Raw genomic sequence first — 13259 nt, forward strand, 5'->3', positions numbered from 1 at the left:
CCTTGATATCCAATTAGTATAATACAATAAATAATGTTACAATATTACCAGTATACTCACGAAAACCATTTGCTAATTACGTACCACAGCTAAAATCAAAGTTTGTTGCCCTTTACAAGTATCCAATAAAACAAATGACGTAACAATTATTAAAAAAGGTTCTATATCGAACTGGCCAGTATTGCATGACTCATCGCGAAAAAAGTAAAAAAAAACATGGCTGCGCAAAAAAGGCGGGAATTCGAGACACCGAGCAGGTGTTCCAAACGAAGGACGAGTGCCGATGAAAGTCGTTTTGTTGGAGATCCGTATGGTTTGAGGTATGAATTTTAAATTATGTATTTACGCGTTATTTTAATATGCGTTACTTATGTGACAGTTTAACTTTATTATTAAAATTTATTGCCTATATATATATGTGTGTTTGATAATCTTGTATTTGATTATTTAGTAACCTATAAAGAACGGCTGTATGAAATGGTTTTGATATTTTTCTAGCAAACGACCATTGTAGCACATTTAATGACATTATTTGACATATTTTATGCCAGAAAATTTATATTGTATGGAATACATCACTAAAATTCCGTACAGAACCAAATGCGCTTATTGTAAAAAGCATTTCTTTCGAATAAAAAGAGTATTTGTAATATGACGTAAGCCTCCAACCAGTTTTGGCGTGACCTTGTTGCTTTGTGGTCATCTTCGTTTTGTATGTCCGTCTGTGCAATATTATGTACCTAGACTCAGACGTTTTCTTATACGATTCTGAAATAGCAAAAAGTTTTTATACAAAATATATTTTTTTTAGTTTTTCTCGTCTGTGATCTTTCTTATTATATTAAGTGTAATAAAATGTAAAAAATCGCCTTTATAAAATCTTCTGGAAGCAATAGTTTTATTTTAATTCATTGCGCCACTGAGCGTTTTCTAAAGCAGTTTTAGCGCGCACCTGAAGCCAAGCCAACAACCAAGCTAACTGAAGAATTTCCGAACAAATTCGACTTTAAGAAAAGAGCGTACCAATTTTTGGAAGGCTTGCAAGTGCATTGCCAGCATTCTGGCAATGTGAATGTCCATGGGCAGCGGTATCACTTAACATCAGCTCAGCCTCCTGCCTACCTAATAACCGAATTAAAGTACCGGCTAGGGAAAAAATGCACGTCTTTATTAAATAGTATCAGTAAAATTTAAGCAAGTAAGGCAGGCCGCGTCAAATAAAACAACAATTTATTTAAATATAAGTTTAAACTTGTACCCAGTAATGATGTATCAACAAGCAACACCGAATACCGTACTAGTCAACCTAAGTCGCGATTTCTTCTATCAGAGCAAAAAAAAGCCTTGAAAATGATGTAATACAATTTCTAAGAACTGTCAATCAGAATTTTTCCATAAGTAACGCGAGGAAAAAGGTTTTTTAACTTATCAGATGTACAGAGTACAGACATTACAGCCATAATAAAGAAGTTCCATCGAGGTGAGAATTTGGGGCTTGATCTATATCAAGCCTCACATACCTACATTATACATGGGGCAAAAATAAGACCTAGAGCTAACTGACTTACATTTGTCAAAATTTTATAGTAATCTTGACATACAGGAGTCTGACATCGCACCCGAATTGGCCAAGATATGTGGGTCTAGTAGGTTCAGCTGAGGTCGTAGATTAGATCCCCGGCTTGGACTCATAGAAAGAATTCTATGTGAATATTTAACATTCGCTCGTACGATTCGATGAAGGAAAACATCTCGAGGAAACCGGCTTGCCCTAGATCCAAAAAAACTACGAAACGTGTGAAACAGATACAGACTTCTAAAGCCCAGACCTTTCTACTTGATTTAGTTTCTAATTATATGTATCTTTAAGCATTTTGCTCTAGATTATTCAGGCATTTGTGATAAGGGTACGCTGCTGTATCTTTACCGTTCGATATAAAAGTGATATCAGTCAATGACGTCAGTTATTAGTGACAATTTTGCATCCACGTCATCAATTGAAGATTCGCATTATGTATGAAGTAACCTCTGAAAATGTGGAGTCAATAGGAATGAAAATACCCGTTCAAACGCTGATTTATATACGTTTATAATTTGTCTACAAAAACTCACTCCATTATTGATTATTCTTCTTTTGGCGCCTCTCCATTACTGGAGGTTGGCTCGTGAAGCCTATCCTGTGGCAAATGCAGCAACTCCACAGTCCCAATATGCGACCGCTACCTAACTTTACGAAGCCATGATTTTCTTCATTCAACACGCCGTTTATCCTGTATTTTACCCATTAATTATAATGAGTGAATTTCTTATAAAGGAGGTAGTAGAGGCCATGGCAAAACAAATGGCCTACCTTTTTCCTTGAAAATCGTAAAACAATTAGCTTACCCAAAGTCATAGTATACTGTCGTAGGTATTTTCAGCGAGACAGTGTCATTAATTAATCTCTTGCCATCAAATATACTAAAACTATTCCAGATGGTAATGTTCACACTTATTGTAGAACAAAGTGCATTGAATACTATTAACACACTTGTTACGCCGTTATTCAGCGCATGCGCACTTACACTCGCATAGAAACAGGCATACATTTGTACTTTCGTTTTTATTCAAGAGACAATGTAAAATGTGAGATAAGACGCCATCTAGTAATAATATACACGCAATACAAGTTGTCATTGATAAAAGACGTAAAAAATGATTTCGATTAGATTATATTAATAATTAAAATCAAAGATGAATTTGCAATTTTAATAGAGAACTTAAAATAAAAATATTAAATTGAGCATGGAACAGAAATGTTACTGCAATATTGATATTGTTTAGCAAGCTTAGTTTCGCCTTAAAATGATTTGTTTGCTTAATCAAGCTTTTGACTCCATAGTCCATACCAAGGTATTGAACATTTTGCTAGTTACTCCGGAATAAAAATCTAAGTACATTGCTTCTTATAACTCATATATTTTTATAAACATTTTTTAAACGTTTTACAATGTTTTATTGAACATAAAAATCTTCCTCAGAAATCGAAGAATAAATAAAAAAAATCTTAAATTGGTCCGGCCGACTTCGACATATTTTTCGATCTTATTTTAATACGTTAGTTAAGTATCATATGACATTTTAATAACATTAAAGAATTTTTTGTTAAGAATGATTTTCTTTTTTTTTTCATTTGTTATTTTGATTTTATAAATAATTTAATTAGAAAAGTTTTCCGCAGCTCATGGGTGTAGCTAAGTAGCGTATAGTCAGTAATTAAAACACGTGTAGCAATCAATTAGTCATCCGGGCGTTCCAGAAATCTATCAAATCATTTTAAACGGTATGACTTTTTTTCCTGTACATAGAAATAACAAAATAGTTTTGTTCTTAAAAGAAGCATTTTAAAGTATTCACTTCTCTCATGAGATTGTGTTTACACTGTAATGAAAAGAGGCAAGTATATAAAAAATATATATTAGACCTAACTGCTAAAGGAAATAAAGTTCAATGTAACAAAAAAGGGAAAAAATATTCCAATGACGTCATCTTTATCAAAAAATCCTACACATACTTTTAAGTACCGCATAGTGGCAGAGCGTGGTATTCTCAATCTTGAGTCGTTCGAAGCCTGATTCTCCCTCAAAAGATTTTTCTTTCTGTTTGTCACAGTGAAAACTATTGCATGTCTTTGATCCTATAAAGCACCAGCAGCCTGCGAGGCTGAAAGGTGTCTGCTTCATCTTCTTCTAAGGATAACGAACCCTGGAGGCATTTTTGTGGTCAATATATCAAAGGCTACAAGGTCACAATTGGTCACAGCCCTTAGTATGACATTCAATCAGGAGGCAAGCAATTGGCAATCATCAGTGGACCGCACGCGGAGATCAGCAATTATATGCACTTGTTGCTAGCTGACGTTGCACAGAGTGGTTAAGAAACAGAGATAAGAGAAATATTGCGGTGAACAATTGTTAGAATATCATTCAGTAATCACCTGGGAATAACTTGACTAAGAATACAGAGAGAAAATGGATTCTGAGTAATTTCGAAAAAAATGTTTTTATTATTGACAGTCTTAGAAAACTTCTAAGAAAAGAAAAATTTATATGTAAAAATCAGCATAACTATTAAATAATATATATATATCGGTTCAAGATTTATGTCTGATTGATGTTTTAAGCCTGAACTCAAAGATACAAAAAATGCCTAGCACAGAAAATAAATTGCTAGTGAAAAAGCTATTTATATGATTATAGTTTTATTCATATAAATAGCTTAGGGTTCTGTAATTTAGTTCTATCGGCAAGAATTGTTTCGGCTTGGAGGCTACCGATTATTTACGTAGGAGAAATTTGGTTTGATAGCTACCATCCAATTTCAAAGGCAACGTATTAACGAGGCCCTCTGTCATTAAGAGTATCCATTTCAACCATTTAACATCAAGTGAGCCTCTTGTCTGTTGGCTCCCCAAAAACCTCATAGATAACAAAGGTAGTATTATTAATAGCAATTAAATTAAAAATCTACTCAATATTTTGTGCATAAGAGTGATGTTATACTGAGAAATCATCTGAATATTAATACTCTGTGTTTCGCCAATTAATTGTTGAAGAGACGGCTTGGCGACAGAGCAGCGTGCAAGCTGCGCTCGCGTCACCATGACGCGCTCTTTATCCTTGTATTATGCAACTTTCTGTTCATCATTCGGGAGAAATTGTTGTAATTTCTTGATTGACATGTGACTGTTAAATCTAATGTGTGTACGCTTTGTTTAATTAAATTAATTATAATAAAAGTTTAAAAACGCAAAATGAGAGTAAGAGTTAGAAAAGTGGAAATATTTCACACAATATCCAATAGGATAATGTTACTATCATAAAATTGTATAGTTTGTTGAAACTTAAAGAAAGGAGAAAGAAATATTTATTCACACGTATACAAGTGGCAAAGAAAGCTGAACTCAATATAAAACAAATATATTATATAGGTAGTAGTAACACAATAAATATAGCCTTAATAAATATAATAGTTAAGGTAATATTAAGTATATGTTATTATTATATTTGAATAGTACACGACCTTCGACGGAGTGAAGGCCGCCTTGAAATTCTTCCTCTTTTCTCTTTTTCGCTACTATTTTTTCCAATCTTTCCCCGTTATCTCTTATTTTTCCTTCCTAGGTTTCTTATGGGCCGTCTTTAATCTTTCGTGTTAATATAATAATAATAATAATATAGCCCATGTTTTCCCCTAGTTTAGATTTATTGAATACATTTTTTTTGTTACTCGATATTTTAACTTCCTGTACCTGCCATCATCCATGGCTTTCTTTGCTGCCCACCACTGTCTTCTAACGCTTTTACATTTCTTCCCTTTCCTCTTTCCTCTTGTCTTTCTTCCCCTTGTCTTTTCCATATAGCTGTCGAGACAATGTATAGCGTAGCTTTGACACAAATAATATTAATTATGGCTTTCTATTGGTAAAATAGTTTTCAAAATCAGTTTTGTAGATCCAGAGACAACAACTTTTTATATTCGCCTAGATAAAGGAATAAATTACATAAGTTGTAAGATAATACTGGAACGTGATAATATGTCATTAAATTAAGATACACGGTCGCTTGATTTATGAGTCATTGATTAAAAACGAATACGCGAGTCATAAAAACGTGCGGCAAGAATTTTTAACAAAACCAGTTGATTCGGTTTGGTTTGGTTTCAATATAATCGATTTGAATAAAGAGCATAACTACAGTTATTTGAATTTAATTGTATTATGCAATATATGTTTTCAGTCAGTCGTCTTTAACCACCGATTTAAACCTTCATACGTTTACTAACAATCTTTAACGATATCATTTCAATGTTCCTATGCTGAAATGGAAAGTTTTTTTTATTTAATAGATAATAGAGGGGGGCAAATGAGCCAACGGGACGCCCACAACCGTCATCGCAGCCCATGGACACCCTTTTTTAGAGAGTGCCGCCGGCTTTCGACAACTTGGGTAAGTATTCTTATTGTACATCGGTGGTTTAAGTATAAAAATTGTATGTGTTAAGTAGAAATTATTATGTCTGCTAGCTGCCCACATAGTTGTTATATACTAGTGTATAATAAACGTATAAGAGTTTTTTATTTTCTGCATTCACATCAAATTCTCTAATAAATTAAGAAAATTTTAATAATGGTTTATCATAAAAATACATATAACCGTGAAGTAATCATTTAATAGCCAGGAATTTAACACGGAAATATCTAGTCTAGATTTAATTGTGTGAATGTCTTCCTTCATTCCTACGATTAAATGACGGAAATAATATCGACAATGATATGATATCAAAAAATATACTTAGTCTCTCAGAGATAGTTTAAAAAAATATTATACCAATATCTTAGTTTGCACTACAGGTTTAAGTATCTTCTATTTTTCTTCTAGTAATTAGCTGTATGTACAGCTTTTTAATAATAATTTTTATTTTAATCGAAATTTTTTTTCGAATTTTAATAATAATAATTAAAATGTATATGTATACATTTTTATTATTATTATTAAAATTCGATTAGATTTTAGTAGTCACATTTAATTCTAATGTTAAATTTAAATTTTTGTTAAATTAGTCATGAGCTTCTTGTATTCTTAGTAGTATTTTTTTTTTCATGCTAGGGTTGCCTGGAAGAAATTGCGATAAAACCACTAATGCCACACGCTGGCTAATAATTTGTATAAATAAGCCCGTGTGAAATTTAAAAATATTATATCTTAAATAAAAAAGTCAGCTTAAAATATCCGTTATGGTAAGTAATAGACTCATAACATTATGTATGTGTGTGCACATTCAGTAATTTTCTAATGTTAAGTAATATCGTCGCCCATGGACACTCGCATTGCCAGAAAGCTCACAAGCGCGCTGCCGGCTCGGATGACTGACTTGTCTGCGTCAAAATCTATCACTTAGCCGACAATAATGTACCTAATTAAAATTACAAATAATATAAGGTAATTTTTAACACATTACAGAGTTAAAACTTTAAAATACTTATTTCTGTACTTTAAATTATAATTAAAATTTCACGTTTCTTTACAATTTTGGATATGCTTTTGTAAAAATATATTATTATATTTTTATGGCTCCACAGATTAGTAAAAACGTATAAAAATTGTACATAGTAAATACATCGCGAATATTGAGAAGAAAAATGTTACGATTTTGTAAACTTGGCTGGACAGTATTTAACAGTCTTACAATAAACATTACAGTAGATAGCGTCAAGTATGACTCTTGTTTGTTCCACGACGTTTTTTACTCTGAGTTTTTACCCTTAAAGGTTTTAAGGTTATTTTCAAAATTAAATTATTTCCTAAAATTAGTTTTCACTTTTAAAAACGATTATCAAAGGAAAACTAAAAGGCAAAAGGCATTTAAGAAGGTTCTTTCAATTAAAATTACATCACACTATCTAGATGACAGTTACATGAAATAAGTCATACGCATCAAAGCATGTGACCTTATTCGATGACGTCAATTAATTGGTACATAGTGCAGTAGGCTGTGATTTTATCGTTACTGCTATTTTTCACAGGATATCTCTCCAACCAATGGTGATATTTTTAACCTATAATTTTAATAGGCTATTTTAATTTTCACGGTATTTACCACAATATCATAATCGAGATAATAACGATTCAACTTCTTGCACAAAAGTATACAAAGTTTTATTGTTTAAAAATAATTATAAACTAGTTTAACAAATAAAGTAAATTGTATAAAGTACGCCACGTGGTGCATGCATGTCATTAAATGCGACATAAAACGTGTTATCCAGTAATGAGATGTGAAATTGATCTACAAACCCATTACACGCAATACATTGTAAGTATAAAAAAAATATTATATCTATTAAATAGGCTATTCAATATCTACATATTTTTTTTAACTGTGTGTATTGTATTAGTTACGTATACGGTTTATAATATGGAATAAAGATTCCTCTACCCAATTTCGAACAAGCATATTTTATCAATAAATAATTAGACATTGAATTGACTTCCGTCAATGTTAACTTTACATATTATTATCCGAATTCAATACCTAGTTTTAGCTGGTTAACCCCTGTGACAAATTCAATCTCGTGGTAAGCACTAGCCCATGTACGGTCATTGAACCGCGAAAAATTCAGTTCAAGGTTGTTCGGACTTCATGCGGTTTGGCTATATTAAAAGGTCTCCATGCATTCTGTGGTCTTCGAGCTGGTTTTCAAAGACCATCTGCTATTATTATTGACTTCGTAAAGTCGTTTGCTATGTAAGAATGCTATTTATTGAGTAATTATCCTATTCGAATATGTGTGGTAGACGTATTTAATTAATTTCATATCTTAACGCGAAAGTTATCTTCAGGTGTCGAAAAACCTTGTATCCGTTTCATAGAGAATAAGAAATAGAAATGTGCTCGCGTCATCAAGTACAGTTGTTGCATCAGACACATGCGATAATGCGACTACTTTTCTTGTTTTTTATAAATCTAACTGTACTCTATAACTTCTATAAATTAGTATTACTGGCGAGTTAGCTTCAGAGGACTACGGAAAAAGATAGAAAGAGCGAGTTGTCTATTAAATGATGAGAGAAGAAAATCTTACATTTGTAATAAATTTACGTAAAAATATCGGTTTTATTATTACTGTTGTGTTTGGTTAAAATCTATAAAGCATTAGTTAAGCATACGTAGAAATACTAAAACTTCATTGAAATTTAACTGATATTCAAAAAATAGAGAAGCGCATGGTATTGTACGTGGAATACTATGTGTATATGCGTTATATATATTGTTTGTATGTAATGTATGTTTAAGATTGAGGTAAGATATTTGAGTTTTTTTTTTAGTTTTACCAAAATAATTTAAAAATCATAATGGTAGGAGTCAAAATTGTTAACATTCACATGCGATAGACTGAAATTGCACACATAACAAGAGAAGAAAGGGAAAAATTTATAAAAATGCTAACAGAGTCTCTTTTGGATGAAAATAGAAGCAAGGGAAGACAGGTAGGCAGACAGGCGACGGCATAAGTGTGTTTGTAGAATACCTAGTGAAGGATAGATAAAAATGGCGGCTATTGGCAGAGGCAGGGACAAGCTTAGTAGTAATATGTAATAGTATAAAAAACTTACAAGACTAATAACAGATGTGTTAGCTAATAAATCTTCCATCTCTGTTACTCACAGTTTCGAAGAACTATGTTTTACCAAATTTAACAACTCTCGATTTTTAGATAACATATATTTATAGTTTGTAAGGTTAGATATTTATTATAAACCATTAAGTATAAACTATGCGGATCTGCCTGTTAAGGTGTACCTTTTTATTGTTATTTTTGTGCGTTCGTAGAAGTAATTTTTAACTGTAATGGGATACAGAAATAAAGGCTAATTTTAATTTAGTTTTTTGTTTGATTTAAGAGTTCATTTGTTATAACTTATAGCTTAATTATTTTGGAGAGTTGTAATATTTTAAAATTATAAACTTAGGCGCGAATCGATTTTAGAACCGTACCAAATAGAAGTGTAGTAGATAGTGCAGACTATGTGTTCCTAAGCAAGAGCCGTTATAAGCATTTGATTTTTTCTAAAATCAATTCAGAATAAGAACAATATAATAATATCATTTTTAAAGAATTTTAACGCGTGACTTGCCTTGAACGTGAAGGCTATAAATCAATACTATAAATAACGTTCGTTTTAATCCGTTGGAAACTGAGGTATTTTTTATAATATATAATATTAAATATTGGGGATTTTATATAACTTGTATTAAAGTCTCAAAAATTAAAAGAGTATCAGAACGTTAATTGTCAGTTCTTCTTGTTCGTTATATACCCTTTCACATTTGACGTTTATAATGTGTTACTTAAAATAATATAAGATATTTTTTTGGATTTGGATGTTCCATAGATAAAGAAAAAAATAGGTCAAAGACCGATCGTTAGTGCGTATATGAACTACGTTAGTCATTTAAGTAAATATAGTAATGAATTCGCACATAGAATTCGCATAAGATTTAAATATATATCTGAAGCTTACTTAACGTTAATCGAAGTTTTATCTACGAATAAATAATTGAAAAGAAAAATTGTATGTCTATCCGTTGTGCGTAAAGTCCTAATTAAGGCAGTCCTCCTTTCAGAAGCTAAGAAGTTTCTTGGGGTCTACAGGGCACGCAACCTCATCCCTCCGAGGATTACTGTTAGTTGGGAAGCCACAGCCACCCATTCTAGAACTACGTAGGTGACTGATACTGGGATGAATGAAACGGCCTCTTCACAAGGGACTGTCGCGCCATGGACAAAGAGATGCTTATTAATTAAACAGTGACCCGTAATTATTAAGAACTAAAACAACCTACTTATTTACAAGCACGTCATGTTTAGGTCACTAAAATTAAACCACGCTGAAGAGGCTTCAATCAGTATTTCAGTCCAATTAATGAGTGCCGAATATTCATTATTCTAGGTAAATTTAACCTGTATGGTAGAACACCTATAACGAGGATTTGACGGGCTACTGTATCGTTTATAAGCATCGCATTACTAAGCTAAGTCCTGCAAACGTGGCAAAAGTGGCTTTCTACGTTTATTTGCTCATTTCTATTTAAAACTAGCAATGCACTGATATTCCGCAGATACCGATCTCCGTAGTGGAATTTCTAGAAAGTCAGACTATAGATATATTTTTGTTATTATAACAGTTGTATTTTATTTTTCTTTGTTTTTTAATTACTTCCTTTCAGATTTTTAGATACACACTTACATCTATAATCTAATCAAACAATCTAACAGATTATTAGATTTACTTTAATATAATATATATCTATTAGATATTTAAATTCGTTACGTCATTTATGTACAATGTCCGATTTTGGTAAATTTAAAAATACTCAACTATTTAAAATTCTTCCTTACAACTAATATTTAATTTTTAATATTAGTTGATATTAACAAATTGAAATTGAAATTAAATATTAAATAATATTAACGAAGAGATTTACGTGTGGAACTTCAGTGACGTAGTTGGTTGAGTTAAGATGAGTTGAGATACTGTACAACAATTTTTCTTCTATCATCAATGGTTTCCACATCGCACGCGATGGCAGATTTTTTATGGATATTTTTTAAAGATCTCGAGTTATTTTATTGAAGTTTAAGTTGGGACCGCTTTAATTTATAAATATATACTGCCTATGGCTGTCAGTGTAGATGCAGCTTTCTAATGGTAAAATAATTTTTGAAAACAGTCCAGTAGTTTCTGTGTGAAAACATCACAAACATACGTACAAAACCACATATGCTCCATCGTTATAATATTAGTATAGATACAATACAAAGCTTATAGAAACATGAGAAAAAATGTGTCACAAATAAATCACCCACGCGCCTTCGTAGCTTACTAACAATGTACTATTATAATATACAGTTCACAATAAAAGTAAAAATATAAAAAACCTGACCTTGACGAATCCGCCAAGGAGGTGAACTTGAAAGGTACCTTTACCTCCTTGGTAACAAAGCCTAATTACCTACAACGATTGAAAATTCGGGCTATGACAACATGGTACCGTGATAACATAACTGAACAACTGGACTGTCATGCGTATGGGGCACCCAGGTACGAAATGCAGCAGACACTCCCCGAACACACAAGTCTGGATCTATCGAACGGAATAATGAAACGGTTTTTCAGCCAGTTATACAAGATACTATCCCAGCAAGTTAAAGATCATGTTTATAGCCGTCTCTTCCATGTTAGGGGGGTAAATTGATTTAAAAAATGGCACATTTTATTTGGATTTATTAAGGAAGTGAAATTGCAGAGACTTCAAACTTTTGTTTCCGCCTTTTCATAGCTAATATGATAAGAGGTCTCTATCTCCATCTATCACCGTTGAAGATAACAGAAATGAAGCCTAAAACTAATAAAACTATTCACCAGCCGGCTGGACAAATTATTTTCTTTTCCATCTACGCAGTTAAGAGACGGTGAAAGAACTTCGTATGCAAACGGATAGACCCAAAAACATGTGAATAGAAATATAAGTCTTGCTAATAAAATTTTTGGCTTCAGATACAGAAAATCAAGGCTCTATGTAGCGACTCTAGATTATGATTATGGGCCGAACTTAGTACCGGTATGTCACCAATATGTATGGACAGTCGAACATACTATACATATTGGTATACTTATAAAACATAATTGTTATAGATTATAAATTACAGTTACAGATTACGTATGGAATATTTTAAACTTTAATCTAAAGGTAAGTGGCCCCTTCGCTGTCAGATTATCTACTATAGCGACGTTGTATTTGACAAATATAATTGACTGTTCTGCGAATTAAAATATAATAATTTGTTATGTTAGTTTCATATATAGGCAAGTAATAAAAAAAACTTACCTGAAAAACACGTGGTCAGTTCTTCTAATACTGTACAAATGTTACTTTATACTAAAATACAGATAATATTGTATTCGAATTATTAGCATTTTGTGTTTTAAAAAGGAATTTACAGTCCACTCCACGTGGTCAAGGAAACTGGCACAAACACAAAAAAACCGCGCCAATTTCGAAAATAGAACGTTCCCGATGGAACAAAATAGTGATGTCCGGATGTACTTATCGATATTTTTTTCAAATGCACTCTTATTGCGTGCGCAACGTCGAATGTCACGTTAGAAACTGGTGGTACCTTTATCAGTTACGTTTCAAGCTTAACTTAAAGAATGTACATTATAGTGCTGCAAGTCGAGTCATATCGATATCTGATTGCATCAGCATTCTTGTTAAGAAATTTCATTTCACTAGTTTTAGTACGAATTGAAGATACATTGTTACGATCACAGATTGAAATTAAACATATAATGTATGATAACGTTTTAATATGTGAGCGATTTGAATTTTTGATACAATACTGATGCATAAAAGTTGCGGAAAAGCATATGGAAAGTATTTATTACAATAATTGTAAGTAAAAGTGTAAATCAAAGGACGTGTCTAAGTCTTCTATATTATTTTATCAAGGCTTAAAAATATCACCTTTAGAATCACGTGTATGTAGGCCGCATTATACCAGGCATATGATGCGAACCGAATGTTTAAAAAAAAGGGTAAATGTGGCATCTACTTTGAAGTAATTGATATATCGATTAAGTTTAAGATATATATGACCCAAACCCGACCTTTCAAATCTAATATAAAATTTAATATCAAAAGTAAATTTAAAT

General features: G+C 32.0%; 1 protein-coding gene across 1 annotated transcript in view; it reads right to left on the reverse strand.

The window, feature by feature from the left end:
* LOC110994841 (neural/ectodermal development factor IMP-L2) overlaps window positions 1–12715 on the reverse strand; it is a 39869-nt gene extending 27154 nt beyond the window's left edge. Inside the window, exon 1 of the mRNA XM_022261732.2 lies at window positions 12433–12715. The gene's annotated coding sequence lies outside the window, so the exon portion shown is untranslated. The remainder of the gene's footprint in view (window positions 1–12432) is intronic.
* Between the last annotated feature and the right edge of the window lie 544 nt (window positions 12716–13259).

The sequence above is a fragment of the Pieris rapae genome, chromosome 15 (assembly GCF_905147795.1).
Source record: "Pieris rapae chromosome 15, ilPieRapa1.1, whole genome shotgun sequence".
Taxonomy (NCBI): Eukaryota; Metazoa; Arthropoda; class Insecta; order Lepidoptera; family Pieridae; genus Pieris; species Pieris rapae.